This window comes from Montipora capricornis, chromosome 6 (genome assembly GCF_036669925.1).
Source record: "Montipora capricornis isolate CH-2021 chromosome 6, ASM3666992v2, whole genome shotgun sequence".
In the NCBI taxonomy this organism is placed as follows: domain Eukaryota; kingdom Metazoa; phylum Cnidaria; class Anthozoa; order Scleractinia; family Acroporidae; genus Montipora; species Montipora capricornis.
The window spans coordinates 29,362,241-29,369,175 of record NC_090888.1 but is presented as its reverse complement, the minus strand read 5'-3'; the positions used below and the strand labels follow the sequence as shown (position 1 = coordinate 29,369,175).

The 6,935-nt window shown below is 37.5% G+C and overlaps 1 pseudogene; it reads right to left on the bottom strand.

The window, feature by feature from the left end:
- Positions 1-3,021: 3,021 nt before the first annotated feature.
- LOC138053585 (uncharacterized) lies at positions 3,022-3,626 on the bottom strand (annotated as a pseudogene).
- Positions 3,627-6,935: the final 3,309 nt, after the last annotated feature.

The window sequence follows — 6,935 nt, the reverse complement described above, 5'->3', positions numbered from 1 at the left end:
CAACAAGGTCTATCAAAATTTGCACTGTCAACAAAAGACATTTATTTGGCTGATGGACTCTATTCTAACAAATGATTAACACAATATTCAGTGCACATTGTGTACCTATGTATCACATGTTGTTTACCATTCAAAATGCAAAGTCATTTGGCGAATAGAAAGATGAATACGCGATGCAAGAAAAGAAAAGTGAAACGACGATAAAAGAGAAACAGATGCAGGCTAGGAAAGAAAGACAAAGAAGAGAAAGTTTGCGAGATGTCATGCGAAAACAAGAACCATTGAAAAACAGCGTGAACGATATCCTCTGCAGTCCAAGATTCAACTGCACAAGTTACCAACTGTATAAAAGAAAAAGTTAATTGGATAGACTCACAATCCCTCAGAAATTGGGCACTTAGACTTGACAAGGACTGGGATTCATAACTGATCTGGAAGACAAAACGAGAGACCAACTTCGGATTTCAGTGCGGCTGCCCACAAATCTACAGAACACCCTCGTACAGCCTGCCTCCTCTTCAAAGCGAGCCTAAGTGCGAATTTTTGTGATGGTAATTAGTTCTACTTTACATATGAATGAAACCTAATTTTCATAACAAAAACTTCGCACTTAGACTCGTATTAAAGACGAGGTAGACATGAACTCGGAAATGGCCTATTTCACAGTGCGACTTTGCAAGAGGTTGAATAATTTACAATAAAGGAAATGTGATATTTGCTTCGTGTCATTCATTACTTCTACTCTACCTAGAACTGGAAGTGAATAGGTGGATACTTTCACATATATTGCTCAAATTTAATATAAAATTTGAGAGAGTAGCAGCAGAAGCAGCAGCATCGCTTCAAGATAACAAGACTCCTGAAATAAGAAAATGTCCATACTTTTTCTTACGTAAACCATTGCTTATTTAAGAAATTTCACTTAAATTTAGAACTTTGAAATAACAACGGTAAGGTTCTTACCTCAAGATTTAAAACTAGGAATTTGTATTCTTAAATTAAGAAATCGACTTTTAGAGTGGTTAGTAAACAGTAAACAAATGCATTTCCCTGAGACTTTCTGTTTTCTCGGCTCAAACGGCGAGTTACATTTCAATGTTAGCTTATGATTATTTTAGCGTGATATTTAAGACAATTTCAGATGGATCGTCAACAACTGAAAGCTCACTTGGTAGAAAACGTGATTACATGCAGTGAAAGTAAGAAATTTTATCAGAAGTAAACAAGTGTTGAACTGAGGGCTGAGTAACAGTTTTAATGAGGTCAACAGTTCTTCGCGGTTGCCCATCTTTGTCTGAGCAATTGTGGCGCCTTGAAGGTTGTGCGGATAGCTGTCTGAAGCAATCAGGTAGTCATTTTTGCTAACAAAACACAAACTCATTCCGTTTATAATCACAATTTCTGACGACTTGTTTCCTCTCGCAAGTCTCTGTAGATAAAAAGCCAAAGAGCTCTGCCGAATTTGAATGTTTTCACGTTATTGACAGGTTAAAGGAATCCTGTATCTCACATTTTCCCAAGGCTGACTCAAGATGTGGAAATGCATCTACTACAGCAAAATCGATTTGTCTTCCTGAGGTAACTTCCTTATGCAGATTGTTTCCATTGGTTATTGAAGTAAGGAAAAGTGAGATCCAAGCTTGGCTTAAAGGTAAATTGTTTTAGGTCAAGGATGTTTGCATTTAAATGAAAGAGACATGCATTGAGCAAAGCAATGAAAGTACATGCATTAGAACCACTTTTACCATGCAAAGTTGCTTGTGATATGGACTGTGAAAAGGACCGGAGGTAATGTCAAGAATCGTTGTGAAAGGATCTTGTCGCTGAACAAAATTGGAAGACTGATTGTTTAGAGCTGATTGTTCCTGAGTTGGAGTATTCGAAGCAACTGAGGTACATGAATGGTGTTGAGAGCAGCATTAATTTCTTGTTGGCGCAAAAAATTTAAACGCTGACTTATGAGAGCAGATTGTTGTTGAGTTGGAGTATTTAAAGCTGCAACAGAATCATCATCCAAGTTAGAATTGGATGGCGTTGATTCTGGGGAACTTGATGTTGAGAGGAGACCCTCGTTAAATTATTTTGCTATTTGTGCTGTTTTTCTCATGAAATATGTTGTGCATTTAAGGCACCTCTCCCTTTTTCCAAACATTTCTCATGGAAGACATAAAAAAGGCCAATCGTTTTAGTTTGTTGCTGCTCATGATGCATGTACACCGACAAGGTTCCATAAGATCACAACCAATGCTTTCATTTGGTTTTTTAGAATGGTCTTTTTGGAAATCTTTTGTTGGAAACTGTGACGGAAAACCCACTTTTTCCTTGTGTTACTTGTTTGTGGCACCTGTCAACGTAAAAGTAGTATACAGCCACTTGAGGTTATTTGACATGACTGTAGGTAGTACATAGCTATTATAGATCTGTTGTGTATGTAATTTTGCACAAAACTCAAAACAATGTCACAGTGTTATATGTGTGTATTTCTGGATATAATTTAAGATGAGACATTTTGAACACCTTTCCTGTGGATGTACAACTCAAAATAATTTTGGTTTCTTGTAAAAAGGCCTGAGTGATAAATTTTTGATTGACAGCCCATAAAATGAAAAGGACTAGTGCCCCCCATATGCATGGATTATTGTCGAATTCTGGGTCAAAATGTTATTACGTTAGGTCCACACTGACAAATAAGGCTATGTTATAACTGTATTTTAAGTTGATATATCTTACTTCTTTTGTCTTTCCTCTGTTTTTTTGCAATTTGAAGGAAGATGGGCAAAAGACATTCAGCTGCCTTTCCAGCAACCAGGGTTAGATCCTTGTCTGATGCTCCCCTGCTGCATGGTCTTGTCAAGGAATCTTCAACTTCCCAGATTCAGAGCCCATCAAGAAGTGTGCGTTATCATGAATTTCCTGTGCCTCATGCTGTGGTTGTACACACGATCTTAATGAGTGCCAAATTTGAACTCTTTCATCTTTTTGGTGAAAGAGGTCACTCAGCATTGAAAGGGTAGACTTGTCTTAGTGTCTTCTCTCCCACATGATGAAAAGAACAAGAAATCTAAACATTGTCTCTGAATACATTTGTAAGTTTCCACCTTCAAAAACAGCAGCATAATGGAAAAATGCCAGTGATACCACTTCATCTAGAATGAGAAGAATGCACTCTATACCCTTACACAAATCAAATTTGCTGATTATTTTGTCTCTGATCATGAGGCATGCAAATAAAACAGATATCAGTAGAAGTAGGACCCTAGAAAATTTGGGTTTCTTTGGCAGTTTTGTATAACTGATAGAAGAAAAAGTGGTATATCTGAGTGACATCTTGCTGTGCATTTAGTGAAACTGGAGAGGACCTTGTTCTGGAATCAGAGAGAGGTAAGGGGAGATGGAGCAATCTTCCTGTGCAATGATAATATTCTGGTAATACCATGTACGCCAGTCACCAGGAGCAGGTATGACATGAGATTTCAAGTCTGGCAAATGTGATCTAGGGCAGCTCTATAGTCATCTTTGCTTTTTAAACTTTGTTCAAATTCATTAACCAGTAGACAGGATTTTAGTGTCTTTAGTTCCTCACGAATATATTCTGCAAAGATAGAAAGAGCTACAACCTTGGTCATGAATAGTTGTAACACCTCTCTTGAACAGTACGTAACTTGCATCCAAGCTATTGATAACGCAGCCCTTTTCCTCCCTCCCTTCAATGTGCGTTTCCCGGTTAGTTCTTCCACTGGAATCCATAAACATCAACATTGAAATGGGAGGAGGGAAAAATTTCCGTCAGTGTTACAACATTTGTGACCGAGACTGTAGAGTCATAATAAATACTAATAGCAAACTTATAAATTTAGGCTATTAATATAATCAGTGGTAGTTAAGAAAGCAAACAGAAGAAATGGTGCACAGTCCAGTCCAAGGATTAATAATTACTATTATTAAATTAGCTCAGCTGAAATCTCAAACCCTGACTGTAGGAAAGTGACCTTGTTTCATTCGAGACAATATACCTACCCACCCCAAGTGGACTCAATGTACCAGTAAACGCTAATGTGGCAGGAGGTCGTAAAAAAAAAAGAAAGAAAAGAAAAAGAGTTTCAGGCTAAGCGACCATTTCAAGACAGATGGATGAGTTGAAATCAAAAAACCCTCTGTGGAAATGTTTGGATATTGTCAGGAAAAATTAGAAGTAATTTAGTTGATTCAGGAGTATTTCAATAGTCACTAACAACGGTGCCTACTAATCCAAAGGTATTTTTGTGCGGTTGTATGGATATGGGGGAAAAGCAATTCTTAACAAGTGTTATTAAAATCCAAAAAGAGAATTGGGGGTAACCACGCATTTTTCAAAGATAATTAATGAACAATATTAGTAAAAAGCTTTAAAATACAAGCAATGTATGGCGTTCCTTTCCAAATTTATCTCTGAAAAATGCATGGCTACCCCCAATTTTCTTTTTGGATAGCAAGAGCACTTGCTAAGTTCTACTTTCTCCGAATAGTGTTAAACTTCGCAAAAATATCCCTGCATTAGTAAGCACTACTGATAGGAAATCCAAGTATCTAGAGATGCGCAGAACGTATGTGCAATAACAATAGTAGGCACCGTCCTTAACTGCTTGGGATGATGTACTTAAACTGTTGTAATTGCTCTCTCGTGTCTTTTGGTTTCAGATTGCGGAATTGATGAGAAAGTTGTTCCATGTAGCTGGTTTTAAATTGTGACATTCCAGTCAGTCTTTAAAAGCGTACATGTATTAGCTGGCATAATTCATCCCCTGCATGTCTGCTCTCTTTCCTTGATTACCAGTGTTACTTGGCTTTATGCCTTTGTTTTGTCATCAGGTAGCGGAATGGCATGTGCTGTGGGTACAAAAATGTCCAGAAGACTTAAAGCCATATGTGTGGCCAATAAGAGTTTAAGTTCTGTTGGTGTTGTTATGGTATACAATGCAAATGTTATGAAAGTCATCCAGTAGACTGACAATCAAGTACTTTTTCTAAAATCAGAGAAGAATACATTGAGTATTCAATTATTATTAGAGATATGGTTTTGCATCTTGTTTAGGAACCCGACTCAACATAGTTGGAGTGCCTAAATTTGGTCTTCAGTACCAAATATTTAGTTTATACCTGTTCGTGTTGTACTATTAATATCATAATGGTGTGGGGAGTGTGTCTGACAAAATGATTTCAACTCATGTGGTTGGTACAGAAAGTGACCTCCAGTGTTGTAATGGCGGTGGATGGCTAGCTGTAATTTTTCCATCAGCTCTGTGAAGTTATCTAGAGAATTAAAGTTATTATTAAACCAAAGTTTACTTGCTAGAAAAACAATGCAAACGAGTTTCATGGCACATCACTGTACAGCTTGAAGTTCACAAGAATAATTAATGTTCCCTGATTGTGTTTTACATTCTAATTTGTTATCGTCCTCTGTTCTTGACAATGTGTGCTCCTATGTTATTAAATACTGTTCTTAGACATTGAGCTACTTGTGTAATGGGAGCACATACCATGATTGTTTTCGATGGTGATGTTTGTGATCTACAGTCCTGAACTTCATTGGTAGTCTATACTGTTAAAGTAGAACAAGGTAAGTTTTGATGCACAGTGAAACTTTAACATCATTGAAACTATGAAATGAATATATACACTAACACATATCAAGGGGTTTGTTCACTCTACCTGTCAGAGTATATAGCAGAGTATCCACTGCTTTGGTGTATGAAATTGTTATTTAAATGCAGGTAAATGTTTGTTCTCCCCCTCTCCTTATCTCTCTCTCCTTCTAGGAAAAAAATTTTGGTGATATATTACATAGAACTATATTATATTAAGAGAGACTTAACTACTTTTAGCTTTAACTTTAGTTATAAGACAACAGTAACGACAAAGATGCTGTGAGATAAAATAACCTAATTGTTACCACCTACCCTTTTCTTCGTCTTTGGTCTTTTATATTCCTGCTTAGACGCATTTCATTGGCAACTGGTGCACCACTTTGTCCCTGGACGATAGGATGGCATGTTTTTTCTTCCTTCTTTGGCAAAACTCTGTGTCGTCTCTTAGGTATGGGGATACTACTCAAAGTTGCTGAATAAGTGGGTAACGGGCACGGACAGATATTGTTGCTTGTTCTTAATTGATGCCAATGAAACGAACACGCAAACTTTCCATGGTCAACCTCTGCCACTCGAGCCATCTCGGTACTAAGGCCAATCATTCTGTCTCTACAAACGTTCTTCTCCCGAGTTTTACTGCTCAGGCAATAGATTTTTTCATCCAGAAATTTGCCTCTCGAGAGGACAATGGCGACAACTACCACGATAAAAACACAAGTCTTTGTGTTTCGCTAGGAATGTGTAAATTCACTATTGTTGTTGAAAAGGATATATAAAAGAGACATCCCTTTAAGAGCTGTGTTTAAAGTAAAAACCTTAGCTGCTGCCATATCCTCACGAAATAAAAACAAATACCATGAAACTTAAATCTGCCACCATTGTTTCTATGGAAATGCTGCAACCCATTCCCACTCATGCCAAAATCATACACACGTGCCTTAAGCATGCGCACTCACAATCTTATTGACATCGCGTCGGCTAATTACTCATTGTTCTATCGGTACTGAAGCAAAAAATGTTAAGTCGACAATCTTGCCACTGTTGTTGGGTTGAATGAATGACAACAATAGGGGTCAGGTTGACAGACTGTCCTGTTGCACGTGAAATAACGTGCGGAAGCATGTGAAGTAGCAAATACCACTACATCCAAGAGACCAGGGAAATGCCAAAGAATCGAGTTATTGTTAGAGAAGAGAATTGAGTTGATCAAATATGCGGAATCAGTGCCTAAACCAACTCTGAAGGCTCTAAGCGATAAATTTGGGATTGGTAAATCAACAGCAGGTGATATTTTAAAGAAGAACTATG